The sequence below is a fragment of the Mobula hypostoma genome (genome assembly GCF_963921235.1).
Source record: "Mobula hypostoma chromosome X1 unlocalized genomic scaffold, sMobHyp1.1 SUPER_X1_unloc_3, whole genome shotgun sequence".
In the NCBI taxonomy this organism is placed as follows: Eukaryota; Metazoa; Chordata; class Chondrichthyes; order Myliobatiformes; family Myliobatidae; genus Mobula; species Mobula hypostoma.
This window is the reverse complement of record NW_026948167.1, coordinates 195352-214259: the sequence shown is the minus strand read 5'-3', so window position 1 is coordinate 214259 and position 18908 is coordinate 195352. Positions and strand designations below refer to the sequence as shown.

The following is an 18908-nucleotide window of genomic DNA, read 5'->3' as shown; positions in this document are numbered from 1 at the left end:
TCGGAGACACACACAACACCCACATACTACATTCAGCCACTGTCCAGTGCATCACCTATCTCCTCCCACCCATTCCTCTGAGGACAGCATCATGCCTGAGCTGTGCCAACATACTACCCCACTCCTGCTCCACCGGTTGGTCACCACAACCAAAGTGGCACATGGGAGAAGGGAATAGTAATGGGGCCCGAACCTGGAATGGGACAGGTGGCTCCCAAGCTCCTGTTGGTGAGTCGTCGGTGCAGCCACTTGGTGTAAAATTAGCACATTGATGCTGTTGAATACAGTCAAAACCCAGTTCATTTGTCAGTGGCACAAAAGGAGATTTTCAGGGAAGAAAATTTTCATGTTCATCCCTCCTTCCTAGGGAATTCCTGCATTGCCCAGAGACCTCTTAATTTTAGGTTGGGAAATTAACCATAATGGGCCAATGGTGGACACATAGGAATCGGGACGTGTGCACCCCAATCCCCACCACCTCCCTCCCTTGTCCCACTAATCCTGAATCCATAGTTGGCGTGGAGCAGGGCTTGAATTTGGAAATGGAATTGCTTTATTATTGTCACATGTACTGAGGTACAGTGAAAAGCTTGTTCATACTGATCAAATCATTACACAATGAAATGAGATAGAACAATGTAAACAAGGTAAAACAATAACAATGCAGAATTAAGTGTAACAGCTACAGGGAAAGAACAGTGCAGACAGACAATAGGGTACAAGCCCAAACAAATTTGATTATGAGGTCAAGAGTCCATCTTATTGTACAAGAGGTCCATCCAATAGTCTGATCACAGTGGGATAGAAGCTGTCCCTGAGCCTGGTGGTATGTACTTTTAGGCTTTAGTATCTTCTGTCCAATGGGAGAGTGGAGAAGAGAGAATGTCTGGGGTGGGTGGGGTCTTTGATGATGTTGGCTACTTTACTGAGGCAGTGAAAATATAGACAGAGTTCATGGAGGGGAGGCTGGTTTCTGTGATGTGCTGAGCTGTGTCCACAACTCTCTGTAGTTTCTTGTGGTCACAGGCAGAGCAATTGCTGAACCAAACCATGATGCATCCAGACACAATGCTTTCTGTGGTGTGTCAATAGAATAAAATTGGTAAGGGTCAACAGGGACATGCATAATTTCTTTAGCCTTTTCCCAGAGCAATTCTTGCCCCAAAGGCAGGGAGCTCATGGAAAGGGGGAATGGGCAGGGAGGGATTCAGGGGCCAAGGAAGCTGGAGGAAGGAGAAGATGAGGAGGAGAGAGAGCGGTGAGGAAGTGCAGGTAGGAAGTTTGGGAGCCAAGGTCTGAGAGGGCTACAGATACAAAAACATATATGAAACACTCTTTCTCTCCACAGTCACCGCCTGACCTACTGAGCATTTCCAACATTTTTCACTTTCTGTTTCACTCGCAGTAGCTGGAATTTTTGTGCTTATTTTTAATAACTTCTTCATTTGTGGCTGCCTTTCCCAAATCCAGATTATTTATAGAAAAGAATTGCTCTTCTCTCACTGCTGAGGTCAAGGTGTGGACCTACGGGGCAATACATCCAGTAAAACCACCACACTTGGCTGCATCAGTACACGGGTACAGTCACATCCACACTCACACACAAACAGGCCTGTGTGTGTGTGTGTGTTTCTCTGTGGCTGTGTGTTTATTGTGTATCTCACTTTTTCACACACTCACATAGTCACACACAGACAGCCTCAATCAATCTGTTTAATTTGGCATCATGGCCAGCACAGACATTGTCGCCTGAAGGGCCTGATGCTGTGGAATACAGTCAATGGCTCTTCACACGGCCCTAGATCACCTGGACAATACAATAACTCTGTCAGGATGCTGTTTGTTGACTATAGCTCAGTGTTTAATACCATCATTCCCACAGTCCTGATGGATAAGCTACAGAACCTGGGCCTCTGTACCTCCCTCTGCACCTCCCTCTGCAATTGGATCCTCAACTTCCTAACCGGAAGACCACAATCTATGTGGATTGGTGATATCATCTCCTCCTCGCTGATGATCAACACTGGCGCACCTCAGGGATGTGTGCCTAGCCCACTGCTCTATTTCCTCTATATGCACATGACCATGTGGCTAGGCATAGCTCAAATACCATCTATAAATTTGCTGATGATAACAACCATTGTTGGTAGAATCTCAGATGGAGATGAGAGGGTGTACAGGAGCGAGATATGCCAACTAGTGGAGTGGTGTCACAGCAACAACCTGGCACTCAACATCAGTAAGAGGAAAGAGCTGATTGTGAACTTCAGGAAGATTAAGATGAAGGAACATATACCAATCCTCATAGAGGGATCAGAAGTGGAGAGAGTGAGCAGCTTCAAGTTCCTGGGTGTCAAGATCTCTGAGGATCTAACCTGGTCCCAACATATTGATGTAGTTATAAAGAAGACAAGACAGTGGCTATATTTCATTAGGTGTTTGAAGAGATTTGGTTTGTCATCTAAAACACTTGAAAACATCTATAAATACACCATGGAGAGCATTCTGACAGGCTACATCACTGTCTGGTTATGGGGGTATGAGGGGGTGCTACTGCACAGGACTGAAAGAAGCTACAGAAAGTAGTCAAATTAGTCAGCTCCATCTTCAGTAGTACCCTGGACATCTTCAAGGAGCAGTGCCTCAGAAAGGTGACGTCCATTATTAAAGACCCCCATCACCCAGGGCATGCCCTCTTCTTATTGTTACCGTCAGGAAGGATACAGAAGCCTGAAGGCACACACCCAGTGTTCATGAACAGCTTCTTCCCCTCTGTCACCTGATTCCTAAATGGACATTGAACCCATGAACCCGACTTCACTTTTATTATTTCTGTTTTGCACTATTTTTAATCGAACTATTTAATATACATATATATATATATATATATATATATAAAACTGTAATTCATTTATTTATTTTTTTCTTTCTATATTATCATGTATTGCATTGTACCGCTGCTGCCAAGTTAACAAACTTCACAACACAAGCCAGTGATATAAAAACCTGATTCGGATTCTATGTTGGAACTCGCTGTCTCTATCCTCTGTCCTTCTCTTCGCTCTCTCTCTCACATACACGTAAATGCACATACTACAAATACATATGTACAATGAGGCGTCAGTGGTGGGAAAGGTGAGCAGCTTCAAGTTCCTGGATGAAGGTCTATCCTGGGCCCAACACATTGATGCACTCATGAAGAAGATATGCCAGCAGCTCTACTTCATGAGGAGTTTGGGGAGATTTGGTATGTCACCAAAGATTCTAACAGATTTCTGCAGGTGTACAGTGGAGACCATTCTGACTATTTGCATCACTGCCAGGTGTGGAGGCTCTAATGCACAGGATTGCAAGAGGGTTTAGACTCTACCAGCTCCAACAGGGCCACAACCCTCCCCATCACAGAGGACGTCTCCAAGGGTCCTCAAGAAGGCAGCATTCATCACTGAGGACCTTTGCCATCCAGGACATGATTTCTTCTCATTGCTACCTTTGGGGAGGAGGTAATGGAGCCTGAAAACCCACACTCAATGATATAGGAACAAATTCTTCCACCCTGCCATCAGATTTCCGAACAGTCCATGAACCTATGAACACTACCTCACTAACATTCTTTTGCACAATTCAGATTCCAATTAATCTTATTTAATCACTGGTACATTGAAGCACACAGTGAAATGCATTGTTTACGTTAACAACCAACACAACTCGAGGGTGCGCTGAGGGCAGCCCGCAAGTGTTGTCACACATTCCAGCGCCAACATCGCATCATTACCCACAATGCTCAGCAGAACAACACCGAACACAACGAGTAACAATAAACAGCAGTAAAACAAACCTCTTTTCTCTCTCCCACCTACCTGACACAGATAGTTCTCCAACCTCAGGACAGTTTCCAGTGATGTGGGCTCAGACTTCGAGAGTGGAATCTCAGACTCATTGACCCAGGGCTTTGGCCATCGGGCTTCCACTGCTGGAGTTCAGATTGAGTTTCAGTATCGACTCCAGGACTAGCCAATAACGGGACCCTGAACTCCAGTCCTTGAACTTCGGACCCGCTCACTTGCATATCTGGGAAGTGATTAGTCCTTGTGGCTCTGTCCATATGGACATCCGATCCTGGGACCTGCCGACCTGGGGGCCTTGCTGACCCAGAGGCCCGTCAGCCCTCAGCCTTACTGATCCTGCCGGCCCAACATCTACAGATGTCCTTTGTCACAAGTCCATGCTGCGGGCCTTCAAGTGCAGAGCGGAAACCTGGATTTTAGCCTGCTCTCTGAACCCTAACCTGACTGAAGCACACCACAGGCTCATCAGATGACAGGGTACTGAGGAACACAGCTACACACAAACACACACAGTGACATATACTGTATGGTAAATGAACACTGACACACACATAGCTCTACATAAGCACCAGTGTGTATGCCCATATACACAGTCGCACATATGTGCATGTAAGTACATACACCATGGCTAAATTATTCTTTTTCTATCTATTTATCCATCTTCATCTATCTATGTTGGCCTCCCTTCTCAGCTTCTTTCTCTATCGTTGCCTCTCTCTCTCTATTCCCACTCCCTCTCTCTATCTATCCCTAGAGAAAAGGAAGTAAAAACTAGAGGGCACAGGTTTAAGGACGGGGGAAAGGTTTAAAAGGAACCAAAGGGGCAACTTCTTCACAAAGAGGGTGGAGAGTGTGTGGAACAAGCTGGCAGAGGAAGTGGTAGAGGTGGGCATATTAACAACATTTAAGAGACTGTTGGACAGGTATGTGGATAGAAATGTCAAAGTCAAGGCTGAGTTTATTCCCACATACACGTCCACCTGCGTACAGGTGCAATGAAAAACTTGCAGCAGCATCTCATCACAGGCATGAAGCGCCCAAGACACAAGGTTCACAAGAAAAACAAATTAAATATAAACTATACACAATTTTTACAAGAACACAGTCAGAACATTGTACTGCAAAGTGGTTACAGTGTTGCTAAACTGAGGTAGTGATGAGGGTTGTGCTCTCCTGTCTTACTCCTACTCTCTTCCCCACTTTCTCTGCTCCCTTGCCCAACTCTCTCTCCCTTCCACACTCCCTCTCCCCCATTATTTCCCCTCTTCTCTCTCCCCTGCCCACCCCTCCACACACACACGGGAATCCATTTCCATAGTAGTGAGGTGGTTTTGCCCAGAGCTTCACACTGAGAGCCTTTGCTGAGGAGTTATTGATGACAAGAACATATTGAAGCTGGCCTCCTCTCTGCAATCACTCACCCCAACTCGATAATCAGTCACAGTGTTGGCAGTGGAGAGAAGGGGACAAAGAAAGAGAGAATGTGAAAGAAAGTAGAAGAGTGTGGAAGGTAAAGAGAGAAAGAAGGGGAGTAAGAGAGAGATGGAGAGAGTGAAAGAGAGAAAGAGTAAGGCAGAAAGAGAGGACAAGAAGAGTAAGATAGAGAGAAAGGGGAGGAATGGAAGAGGTAGAGTTGGTGGGTGTGCAGGTGGATTCTTGGATGGCTGGGTGGATATGGGAATAGGTAGGGTGGTGGATGTGCAGTTGCATTGATAAGGATGTGATGTGGGGATGGGTATGCAGGGTGGTAGTTGCAAATTCACAATGTATCTTAAATAACGATGATGCAGATTACAGGAAGGGGACAGAGAGCTTAGTGACGTGGTGTCATGACAACAACTTTGTCCTCAACATCAACATCAACAACAGAGCTGGCCGTTGACTTCAGGAAGGGAGATTGAGCACATGCTCCTGTACAGTGTTGAGGTTGACAGCTTCAAGTTCCTATAGGTGTGAACACCTCCAAAAGCCCTGTCCTGGTCTAACCACATTGAATTCACAGACAAGAAAGCTCACCAATGCCTCTACTTTATCAGGAGGCTAAAGACACTCTGCATGTCCCCTTTGACCCTCACCAATTTTTACCGGTGCACCATAGAAACCATTCTGTTTGGATGCACAATAGCTTGGGACAGTAACTGCCCTGCCCGTGACCACAAGAAACCGCAGAGAGTTGTGGACGCAGCTCAACACATCACAGAAACCAGACTCCCCTCCATGGAATCTGTCTACACTTCTCACTGTCTCAGTAAAACAGCCAGAATAATCAAAGATTCCACCCACCCCAGACATTCTCTCTTCTCCCCTCCCATCGGGCAGAAGATACAAAAGCCCGAAAGGACATACTGCCAGGTTCAAGGACAGCCTCTACCCCACTGTTATCAGACTATTGAATGGTTCCTTAGTATGATACAATGGGACCCTTGATCTCACAAGCTACCTTGTTGTGGCCTGGGCATGTTATTGTCTACCTGCACTGCACTTTCTCTGTAACTGTAACACTCTATTCTGCATTCCGTTATTGTTTTACTGTACCTTGTTTTACCTCAGTGGACTGATGTGATGATCTGATCTGTATGAACAGTGTTTAAGACAAACTTTTCACTGTACCTCAGTATGTGTAACAATAATAAACTAGTTCACTTGTTAGTGAGTTTAGAGGATAAACAGGCCAGTGGGTACATTTCTATTTAACATTTCTCACTGACAGAAAGGGAGACTATTTGGCCCAGCAAGTCTCTGCCAACTGTTACAACTATCCCAGTCCCTGCCACCAATTCTCCCTCACTTGCCCATTAACACCCCATTCTGAGGATCCTATATCACCCTACACTTAGGCAATTCATAGTAACCAAGGATAACAGCCCTGTATATCGTTGGGAGGTGGGAGGAAACCAGAGCACCCAGAGGCTACCCATGGTGTCACAGGGAGAACGTGCAAACTCCACACACACAGTGCCAATCAGGAACGATCCCAGGTCTCTGGGGCTGTGAGGCAGGCACTCTACTCACTGCACCACTGCAGGTGATTGGGTTGGTGTTACAGTAGATTGGGTGGATGTTTGGTGCTGAAGCTCACAACTTTGGCCATATGTTCTTAGAGCCCTAGAGTAATACAACACAGGTACAGGCCCTTTGGTTGAATAAGTCCATGCCGACTATGGTATCCACCCAGCTAGTCCCAATTTCCTGCAGTTTTCCGTATCTCTCTGAGTCCTGGGTTTGTTTGGATCCTCCTATACAGAGAAATAGGTTCACTTCAAACAACCCCTCATCTGACTTAGTTGAGGGGTGGGATGGGAGAAGTGCTCTCTGGGAGCATGCGAGCCAGTTCCTCTCCAACAAATAATTGCTAAGAAAAGGCAAACCATGACAAATTAAATATTGGATGCCATAATGTATTAGGTTGAAACTTTGGAAGCACAAACTCTAACATATAACTGATTGCCTGTAGAACCCATAACTATCTATTGTCAGAAGTTGTAAAGTTACTTGTTTCTGAACCCCCCCAATTTACAAATTAACAATTATATTTATCATTCTGTAATTACGACTAACTTGTTTTCCTTATTGTATTGGAAAAGTAGCCAGTCACTTATCTTTCACTTCTTTTTTCTTTCTCTATTTATTACTGTCTGCTCATTTGTCTCTCTATTTATTGATTATCTATTTCTTTCTTTTTCTTTCTTTCATTCTATTTACCTGTCTACCTAGCTATCTGGCTAGCTGACTATTGGTTTGTTATGTGTCTTTCAATTTGCTAGCTATCTCTCAATTTAAGTATCTATCTGTCTCTGTCTACCTATATACAAAAAATATACAAAAATCTACATAGATCTATTTATGGAAACTAGTGGCTGTATATCTTTGGAAACATGAGAAGACACACAAAGAAGAAACACACTTATAACACCCCTGCACACACAGACACACACCCGACCATTCATTGTACCAGTACACATGTTGGACATCACCCTACACTGCAGACATACCTGTTTCTCAGCCAGCAATCTGCAGTGCTGGCTTGTAGATTTGAGGTTTGGACCAGATACCACAGGAATGATGACACATCTGGGCTTGAACTGCAAGCCTCAGGCACCTGATTTATCAAGGCTGCTCTGACATTTCTTCCCAGCTCTGTTTCACTCTCCCTCTCTCTGTCTCACACTCTGCCTTCATCCCTGTTTATATTCTCTTTGCTCCCTGTGCTTTGTCATGTCTTCTCTATATGTGTCTGCCTTCCCCTTTCTCTTTGCCTCTTGCATTCTCTCTCCCCGTCTCCCTCTGATGTTCCCTCCTTCCCACCTCCCCGCCTCTCTCTACCCCCCCCCCACACAGTATCTCCCCCTCAACCCCTCTCTGGAGAATCTGAACAGTAAAGACATCTACTTTAGATAGAATCAGAATCAGGTTTATTATTACTGACATATGTCATGACATTTGTTGTTTTGCAGCAGTACAGTTCATAAAGAATTTCTACAAGTTAAAAAATATAAACAAGTGGTGCAAAAGCAGGATCATTCAGAGATCTGATTGCAGAGGGGAAGAATATGTTCCTGAAGTATTGAGTGTGGATCATCAGGCTCCTGTACCTCCTCAATGATGTTAGTAACACCAAGAGGGCATGTCCTGGATGGTGAGGGTACTTCGAGATGGATGCCACCTTCTTGAGGCATATTAATTATTGACTACAGCCCCGTCTTCAATATGATAATTCCAAGCAAACACATCTCCAAGACCTGAGGCTCAACATCTCTCTTTGCATCCAGATCCTCGACTTCCTGAGGAACAGCCTACAATCAGTAAGGAGAGGCAGCAACATCTTCAGCCCCCTCCTCTACATCCTGTATACTCATGTCTGCGTGACCAGATTTTGCTGTAACACCAATGTAGTGCACCATATCTTGGATTCAGATTCACTTATTTATCACATCTTTATCAAAACATTCAGCAAAAGTGTCACCTCACATTCCAACTCCACCGTAGCATGCCCACAATGTTCAGCAGAACAAGGGCAACAAAGCACCAACAGCAAATCTCCAATATTGATGAGTCGGAGTACGGGAAGTCGATAGCCCAGTGACATAGTGCCATGACAACAACCGTTCCCTTAACGTCAATAAAATGAAAGAGCTGCTCATTGAGATCAGACAGGCAAGTAGTGCATATGCTCCTATTTACAACAACAATATTGAGTTTGAGAGGGTTGAGAGTTTCAAGTTCTTAGGGGTGAACATCATCTAGTCCAATGTGTCCTGGTCCAACCACATTAATGTCATGGCCAAGAAAGCTCACATATGTCTCAACTTCCTCAAGCAAAAGAAATTTGGCATGACCCCATTGATTATTACAAATTTTTTTTACAGATTCACTACAGAAAGCATCCTGTCATGGCTTGCAACGTCGACTGCTCTGCCCATGACTGCAAGAAATTGAACAGAGTTGTGGACACGGTTCAGCACATCTCAGAAACCAGCCCCCCTCTATGGACATTCTCTCTTCTCCCTCTCCCATCAGGCAGAAGACACAAAAGCTTGAAAACGTGTAGCACCAGGCTCAAGGACAGATTCTATCCCACTGTTAACAGACTCTTGAATGGATTTTTAGTATAAGATGGACTTTTGACCTCACAATCTACCTCCTCATTATGATCTTTCATCTTATTATCTGCCCGCACTTTCTCTGTAACTGTAACACTTTATTCTGCTTTGTGCAATAAGGAGTGGTTGGACAAACTTGGTCTATTTTCTCTTGAGTTGCAGAGGGTGCCTGGAATGTGTTGCCAGGGATGGTGGTGGAGGCAGATACAAAAGAGATGTTTAAGAGGCTCTTAGAGAGGCACATGGGTGCGGAATGGATGGATACTGTAAGCAGAAAGGATTAGTTTAGTTAGATATTTGATTACAAGTTTCATTATTTCAGTATAACACTGTGGGCAGAAGGGCCTGTTCCTCTGCTGTTTTAAAATCTAAAATAAACTTTATTCAAAATAAATATTTACAAGAATAAAGCCTACAATGCTTCTTTATTCTTATGTTTATAGACAGTGTTAAATTACATTTATTTAAATCCAAAATAAATTTTATTTGCAATAAAATTATTTATTGTTATTGTAGTACCTCATGTACTGTTGAACGAACTGATCTGTGTGCCCAATATGCAAGACCAGTTTTTCACTGTACCGCTGTCCATGTTACAATTCAGTCATTCAGGTGCCTTGCCATTCGGCGATCATGTCTCTCCATCCATCACAGTCCCTGACCCTCCGAATTGTAGTTGTTGCCTCCCCTGTTTCTAACCATGATGTTATTCATCTGTCATTTTCATTCTCTGTCTGCCTCTGCTTCTTTTTCCTTCCTGCTTTCCAGTTGTAACTAAATGTTCTAATGTCTCTCTTCGCATGAGGTGTCCAAAGAATTTTGATTGCTGTTCTCTGATTTTTTTTAAGTAATGTACGTTTTGTTTTCGTTCTCTGTAGAACTTCTTCGTTGGTTGTCCTGTCCGTATATGATATGCATAGCATTCTTTTGAGGAACCACATCTCTGCTGCATTGATTCTTCTTTCCATTGCATTTGTGATGGTCCATGACTCGCAGCCATACATCAATATAGGAAGAATGTGGCAGCTGAGAGTTCTAAGGCGGATGTCAATTGCTATTTTCTTATTCGTTAGGATGTTTCTCATTTCTGTAAATGCTGTTCCTGCCATCGCTATTCTTGCTTTTATGTCTGTTTCGCATTTTCCATCAGATGTTACCCATGATCCAAAGTACTTGAAGTTGTGAACTTGTTTCAGGATTTCATTACCCAATACAGTTTGGGATATCAGGTTTCTTTGACATTACCATTACTTCAGTTTTCTTTTTGCTTAAGGTTAGGCCAGGTCTTTCGCTCTCTGTGTTGATCGTCGATACTACAGATGATATCTACTATGTTACAATATTTACTTATTTACCAATTCATCTTTTTAACTGTCTGTTTCTCTGTTTCTCTAACTGCGTCTCCCTCTACCACCTTCTTGCTTTCTTCATCTTTCTGTACCTCTGTTCTCCCTCAGTTGTACCACCCCTCTCTCTTTCTCTCCCTCTAGCCGATTTAGTCTCTTCCATTTCCTCTCCATCTTTCTTATTCCTCCCCTCCCCACCCCTCGCCTGCCCTGACCTGTTCTCAGTGCCCTCTCGGCTCTCCCCACCCACTTGACATATCCCCACTGAGGCTGCGGTCACTACTGACCTCCAAAAGTTGTTTAAATTTACGACCTTGAGAAAGTTCCTCTGCTCCCTCATTTACAAAGGGCTCACTTCTTTAATCTTTTATAACTCCCCGCAATACCGAACAGGAAACAACCGGCCCTGAAGAACAACTCGACTGTAACAAGCAAAATAAAATCCCTTTAACAATGGCGCGTTATCATTACCAAAATTCCCATCTCCGGTGTAATACCCCAGAAGCCGTTTCGACTTTAAAGTTGATGAAAGGATCTGCCTGATGTTATCCGCCCTCATACAGGCGTTGGGACGGGCTCAAATCTAGTTACGAAAGAACAACCCTTATAGAAAAACGCTTACAAGTTTTAATGGAAGAAATAATACATTTTAATAGCTCTTCTAACAATTAAATACACCCCAAATACACAAAGACACACCTTACAGATAAATGCATATCATGCATATACAGATAAATGGAGAAACTTACCACCTCCCTCGCTGCACCCACACGCAGCTTTCGGTCGACTGAGGGAAAAGGCGGAAAGACGCATACATCGAATCCATTTTAAAAACCTTGCGATTTACGGGAGAGCAGTCATCCCTGCCCTCTGGTACACCTCCCAAAACTGGACTGCCCGCAGCTCGCGACTCACCGCACTTCGCAGACCCCGCCAACACTGGCTCTAGTGGGTAGGTAAACCGAGATACCTGCCCTCTCCCAGATCAACAACTGCCCCCTCCCCGATCCTGAGGCTCCAGCCATGGCCCGTCAGTTTCGCCGGACAGGCCACCTGGCCCCCTCTCCCTACCCGGGATCCCAGAACAGACGTTCCATTCCGAGCTTCATCACGCGACCAGAGGACACGCTCCAGTGATGCGCTCCAACTCAGCCTTTAGCCTTCTCTCTTGGCGACCTCTGATCCACAGGCATTCTGTGGACCTGAGGTTCTGGGTATTATCCCCGAATGCTCCTGCCCTGTTAATATATCACGGCAACTATTCTTGAAATCCCAGCCAGACCTAACAAATTGAATGCTAACCTGCAGCAGCCTAATACTCGTGGATAAATACACTGTCATGTTCCAACAGCGATATCAGAGTAACACATTACAATCCTGTCCAAAATTGTCTCATGCCCCTGTATTTATGTCCAGATATAACTCATTACAATATTGTTCTCATTTTAATTCGGTGATATATTGTTACAACACATCCAAATATCACACAGTGTCCCTGCAACACAGTGACAGACTTAACGCATTTTAACACTGACCCTGTGCTTGTAATTGCAAATGCATCTATCAATCTCTAATACTACCTGTGACATGATTTTTATGTACAGATATTTCACAGTATGATGATAACAAATGTTGCAATAAAGTTATATACACCAACAAGCTCCTTCAACTTCACACAGATGTGATTCGCTGTAATTATAGAGATTAATGTATAATTCCTGCAGTTATAGTCAGAAAAATGTCATTTGCAGAAAAAAGTCTAACCCTTTCCTCCCACATAGACCTTCATTTTTCTATCACCCATATGTCCATTTAAGAGTCTCTTAAATGTCCCAACTGTACCTGCCTCTACCACCATTCCTGGAGTGCACTCCATGCATCCATCATTCTCTGTGTAAATAACTTACCTCTGATACCCCCTTATACTTCCCGCTAATTACTTTAAAATTATGTCCCCCTCGTATTAGCAATTTTTGCCCTGGGAGAAAGCCTCTGGCTGTCCACTCTGTCTAATCCTCTTATCATCTTATACACCTGTATCAAGTCTCCCTTCAAACTTCTTCATTCCAAGGAGAAAAGTCTTAGCTCACTCAACTTTTCCTCAAAGGACATGCTCTCTAATCCAGGCAACATCTGGTATATCTCTGTAGCCTCTCTAAAGCTTCCACATCCTCCCTATAATGAGGAGACCAGAACAGAACACAATATTCCAAGTGTAGTGTAAACAGAGTTTTATAGAGCTGCAACATTACCTCAAGGGTCTCGAAATCAATCCTTTGACTAATGAAGACCAACACACAATACATCTTCTTAATCACCCTATCAACTTGCATGACAACTTTGAGGGATCTGTGGACATGGACCTCAAGATCCCGCTGTTCCTCCACGCTGCTAAGAATCCTGCCATTAGCCCTGTACCCTGCCTTCAAGTTTGACCTTGCGAAGTATACTAATTCACACTTTTCTGAATTAAACTGCATCTGCCACTTCTCAGCCCAGCTATGCTTCCTGTCAATGTCCTATTGTAACCAACAACAACCTTCTACACTCTCCACAGTACCTCAACCTTTGTGTCATCTGCAATATACTGTACTTATTACAGTTATATGAATCATTGGTGAAGATGCACTTGGAGTAGTGTGTACCATTTTGGTCACCCTTTTATAGGAAAGACATTGTCAAGCTGGAGAGGATGGAATGAGAGATTTATGAGGATGCTACCTGGACTAGAGGGTCTGAGTTACAGGGAGAGGATGGCCATGCCAGGTTTTTATTCTTTGGAACATAGGAGAATAAAAGGTGTAAATGGTGAGTCATTGATAGAGTGGATAGTCAGTGCCTTTTTCCCAGGATAGAAATGACTAATATGAGGGGGCATAATTTTAAGGTGATTCGTGGAAAGTATAGGGAGGAGATGTCAGAGGTAGTTTTTTTTTTCTCCCACACAGCAGGGAATGGTGTCTGCATGGAATGCTCTGCCAGGGGTGGTGTTAGAGGCAGATACATTAGAGACATTTAAGAAACTGTAAGGCAGGCACATGGATGAAATTAAAATAGAGAACTCTGTCGGAGGGAAGGGTTAGATTGATCCTGCAGTAGGTTAAAAGGTTGGTACAACATCATAGGCCAAGGAGCCTGGACTCTTCTGTACTATTCTATGTTTTATGCTCTATGAGGGGTATGAGGGTATGGATAAGGTGGATGGTCATAGTCTTTTTCCCAGGGTTGGGGAGTCCAAAACTATAGAGTGCAGATATCTGGAACAAGCTGCCAAAGGAAGTGGTTGAAGCAGGTACATTTGCAACCTTTAAGAGGTACTTGGATAGGTATAGTACATGGAGGGGAGGGGCTTGGAGGATTATGGACCCAATGTAGGCAACTGCAACTAGCAGGAAGGATGCTGTGGTCAGCATGGACAAGTTGGGCCAAAGGCCTGTTTCTGTGTCTATGTCTGTTTCTGGATCTATGTAAGTCTGGAGTTACATATGGTCCAGAGTGGAGAAGGACCAGGGTTTTTTTTCTCATAGAAGAGTTTAAGTGTCGCAGTCATACAGCATGGAAACAAGCTCTTTGGTCCAACCAGCCTATGCTGACCCAGACTCCTTCTAAGCTAGTCAAAAATCAAAGTGGAATTTATTGTCACATGCACAAGTACATGTATGCACAGGTGACATGAAAAACTTACTTGCAGCAGCATCACAGGCATAGAGCATCTGAGATGTGGCATAAATTATACATTCACAAAAGAAACACAAATTAAATACATTTTAACAAGAAAGAACACAATTGGTACACAAAAATAAGTCAATTTTAGTGCAAAGTAATCAAAATAGTCAAAGAGTTGCAATACTGTAGTGATTAGGGTTGTGCAGGTTGGTTGCTAAGGCTAATCCCATTTATTTGCATTTGTCCCATAACCCTCTAAACCTTTCCTATCCATGTACCTGTCCGAGTGCCTTTTAAATGTTGCTAATGTCCCTGCCTCTCTCTAAAGGCCTAAGTAGAGTGGATGTGGAGAGGATGGTTTCTATAGTGGGGGAGTTTAAGACCAGAGGACACAGCATCGGAATAGAAGGATATTCCTTTAGATTAGATATGAGGAGAAATTCCTTCAGCCGGGGAGTGGTGAATCTATGGAGTTCATTGTGGAGAACAGGCCACTGGGTATATTTAAAGTGGAGGTTGATAAGTTATTGGGAGAAGGCAAGAGAATGGGGTTGAGAAGGATAATAAATCAACCACGATAGAATGGTGGTAGTTCAATGGGCTAAGTGGCTTACTTCTGCTCCTATATCTAACGGTCTTATACTTTCCTCTGCCAGTTCATTCCATATACTGAGCACTGTCTGGGTGAAAAAGTTGAACTCTCAGGTTCTATTAAATCTTTCTCTTCTCACCTTAAACCTGTGCCCTCTAGTTCTTGATTCCCCAATCCTGGGGGAAATAGACTGCGTGCATTCACGTTATCTATGCCCTTCATTATTTTATACACCGCTATAAGGTCACCACTCAGTCTTCGACGATCCAAGCAATAAACTAGTCAGCACAATCTCTCTCTACAGCTCAGTCCTTTGAGTCTTGTAAATCTTTTCAGCGCTCGTCAAACTGATCCAGCTTTGTCTATAACAATCCGGTAGTTTTATCACTGTTACTGACTAGTTTTACTAATACTAGTTCAGGTACTGGTCATGAATCTGATGGTAGAGGGGAATAAACTGTTCCTGAAGATTTGAGTGTGGGTCTTCGAGTTTCTTTACCTGCTCCCTGATGTTAGTAATGAAAAGAAGGCACGTCCCAATTGGTGACGGATTGATGCCACCTTCTTGAAGCACTGCCTCTTGAGGATGCGTACTAAATCCAGGCTTTTCCAATGTCATCCATGTATACTGCACGATGGAATCTTACATCACAGACACCTTCAGCCCACCTTGCCCATACCATCCTCCACAGATGTATATCTTAATCCAGTTTGCCCAAATACAGGCAAATAGGATTAGTGCAGACATACAGAGGGAAACCCAATGAAGGGTCTTGGGCCAAAACATCGAATGTTTATTGCCCTCCATAAATGCTGTGACTTGATTTCCTTCAGCAATTTATTTGTGTTATTTTAAAAATGCCCTCATCAAATTCATACACAACTGCAACATAACCTCCAAATTCCCATATTAGGTGCCTTGGCTGATGAAGGCTAGTGTGTCAAACGCATTAATCACCAACATGTCTACCTGCAATTCCACTTTCAGAGAACCGAGTAACTGTGCCCAAGCTCCCTCTGTTCTACAACACTCCCCTGTCATCTACTGGTCACTCTGTGTATCTGTACCCCGAATTCCCTCAATTCTTCTACAATCCCCTGACATTTACCAGTCTCTCTGTGTGGATCTCTACCCCAAATTCCTTCAATTCTACTCCAATCCTCTGACATTTACCAGTCTCTCTGTGTGGATCTCTACCCCAAATTACCTCAATTCTACTCCAATCCCCTGACATTTACCGGTCTCTCTGTGTACATGTACCCCAAATTACCTCAATTCTCCTCCAGTCCCCTGACATTCACTGGTCTCTCTGAGTGGAACTCTACCCCAAATTCCCTCAATTCTACTCCAAACCTTTGACAATTATCGGTCTCTCTGTGAGGATCTCTACCCCGAATTTCCTGAATTCTACTCCAATCCCCTGACATTTACTGGTCTCTCTGTGAGGATCTCTACCCCAAATTGCCTCAATTCTACTCCAATCCCCTGACAATCACAGGTCACTCTGTGTGGATCTCTACCCCAAATTGCCTCAATTCTACTCCAGTCCCCTGACATTCACCGGTCTCTCTGTGTGCATCTCTACACTAAATTCCCTCAATTCTACTCCAATCTCCTGACATTTACTGGTCTCTCTCTGTGTCGATCCCTACCCTAAATTACCTCAATTCTGCTTCAATCCCTGACATTTACCGGTATCTATGTGTGCATCTCCACCCCAAATTGCCTCAATTCTACTCCAATCCCTTGACCTTCACCAGTCTCTCTGCGTGTGGAACTCTACCCCAAATTCCCTCAATTCTACTCCAATCCCTGACATTTACCGGTCTCTCTCTGTGTCGATCCCTACCCTAAATTACCTCAATTCTGCTTCAATCCCTGACATTTACCGGTATCTATGTGTGCATCTCCACCTCAAATTGCCTCAATTCTACTCCAAACCCTTGACCTTCACCGGTCTCTCTACTCCAAACCCTTGACCTTCACCGGTCTCTCTGTGTTTGGATCTCTACCCCAAATTCTGTCAATTCTACTGCAATCCCCTGACATTTACCGGTCTCTCTCCGTGTGGATCACTACCCCAAATTACCTCAATTCTGCTCCAATCCCTGACATTTACCGGTCTCTCTCTGTGTCGATCCCTACCCTAAATTACCTCAATTCTGCTTCAATCCCTGACATTTACCGGTATCTATGTGTGCATCTCCACCTCAAATTGCCTCAATTCTACTCCAAACCCTTGACCTTCACCGGTCTCTCTGTGTTTGGATCTCTACCCCAAATTCTGTCAATTCTACTGCAATCCCCTGACATTTACCGGTCTCTCTCCGTGTGGATCACTACCCCAAATTACCTCAATTCTGCTCCAATCCCTGACATTTACCGGTCTCTCTCTGTGTCGATCCCTACCCTAAATTACCTCAATTCTGCTCCAATCCCTGACATTTACCGGTCTCTCTCTGTGTGGATCTCTACCCCAAATTATCTCAATTCTACTCCAATCCCCTGACATTTACCGGTCTCTCTGTGTGGATCTCTACCTCAAATTGCCTCAATTCTACTCTAATACCCTGACATTTGCCGGTCACTCTGTGTGGATCTCTACCCCAAATTGACTCGATTCTTCTCAAATCCCCTGACATTTACCAGTCTCTCTGTGTGGGTCTCTACCCCAAATTACCTCAATACTACTCCAATCCCCTGACATTTACCGGTCTCTCTCTCCCTGTGTACATGTACCCCAAATTACCTCAATTCTCCTCCAATACCCTGACATTCACTGGTCTCTCTGTGTGGATCTCTACCCCAAATTCCCTCAATTCCTCTCCAATCCCCTGACATTTTCTGGTCTGTCTGTGTGGAAATCCTACCCCAAATTATCTCAATTATCCTCCAATCCTCTGGCATTTTCTGGTCTCTCTGTGAGGATCTCAAACCCTGAATTTCCTGAATTCTACTCCCATCCCCTGACATTGACCAGTCTCTCTGTGTGCATCTCTACCTCAAATTACCTCAATTCTACTCCAATCCCCTGACATTTACCAGTCTCTCTGTGTACATGTACCCCGAGCTCCCTCTGTTCTACAACACTCCCCTGTCATTTACCGGTCTCTCTGTGTACCCATACCCCGAGCTCCCTCAGTTCTACAACACTCCCCTGTCATTTACCAGTCTCTCTGTGTACCTGTACCCTGAGTTCTACAACACTCCCCTGTCATTTACCAGTCTCTCTGTGTACCTGTACCCCGAGCTCCCTCTGTTCTACAATACTCCCCTGTCATTTACCAGTCTCTCTGTGTACCTGTACCCGGAGCTCCCTCTGTTCTACAACACTCCCCTGTCATCTACCAGTCTCTCTGTGTACCTGTACCCCGAGCTCCCTCTGTTCTACAACACTCCCCTGTCATTTACCAGTCTCTCTGTGTACCTGTACCCTGAGCTCCCTCTGTTCTACAACACTCCCCTGTCATTTACCAGTCTCTCTGTGTACCTGTACCTCGAGCTCCCTCTGTTCTGTAGGACTTCCCAGAGTAGATGCCAGCAGGGATCAGCCACGGTGGAATGAGTGGTAAAGCAGAATGGAGGGGCCGAATGCCCAATCCCGCTCCAAATTCCTCTGTCATTACATACGCAGATCAAGGCGCAGGTTGCAGCTTCAAGGGGAAGCGAGCTCTTGGAGACTATCCAGATCCCCAAACCCCGCCTGCCTTGCGGGGTGGGCGGGTGGGAGGAATTGGCTCATGTGAGCTCATCCCTGTCACTCTCTCTGCCCACAGGCCATTCGCTCATCGCAGGTGGGAACACGCCCTCGGTGTGTCAGTGCCTCCGGGGTGGTGGAGTGGGAGGGGTTCTACT

At 44.4% G+C, this 18908-nt stretch overlaps 1 protein-coding gene across 1 annotated transcript in view; it reads right to left on the bottom strand.

Annotated features, from left to right (window-relative positions):
- Positions 1 to 18604, bottom strand: part of LOC134341393 (homeobox protein Hox-A3-like) — a 72788-nt gene extending 54184 nt beyond the window's left edge. The window contains exon 1 of the mRNA XM_063039255.1: positions 18528 to 18604. The gene's annotated coding sequence lies outside the window, so the exon portion shown is untranslated. The remainder of the gene's footprint in view (positions 1 to 18527) is intronic.
- Between the last annotated feature and the right edge of the window lie 304 nt (positions 18605 to 18908).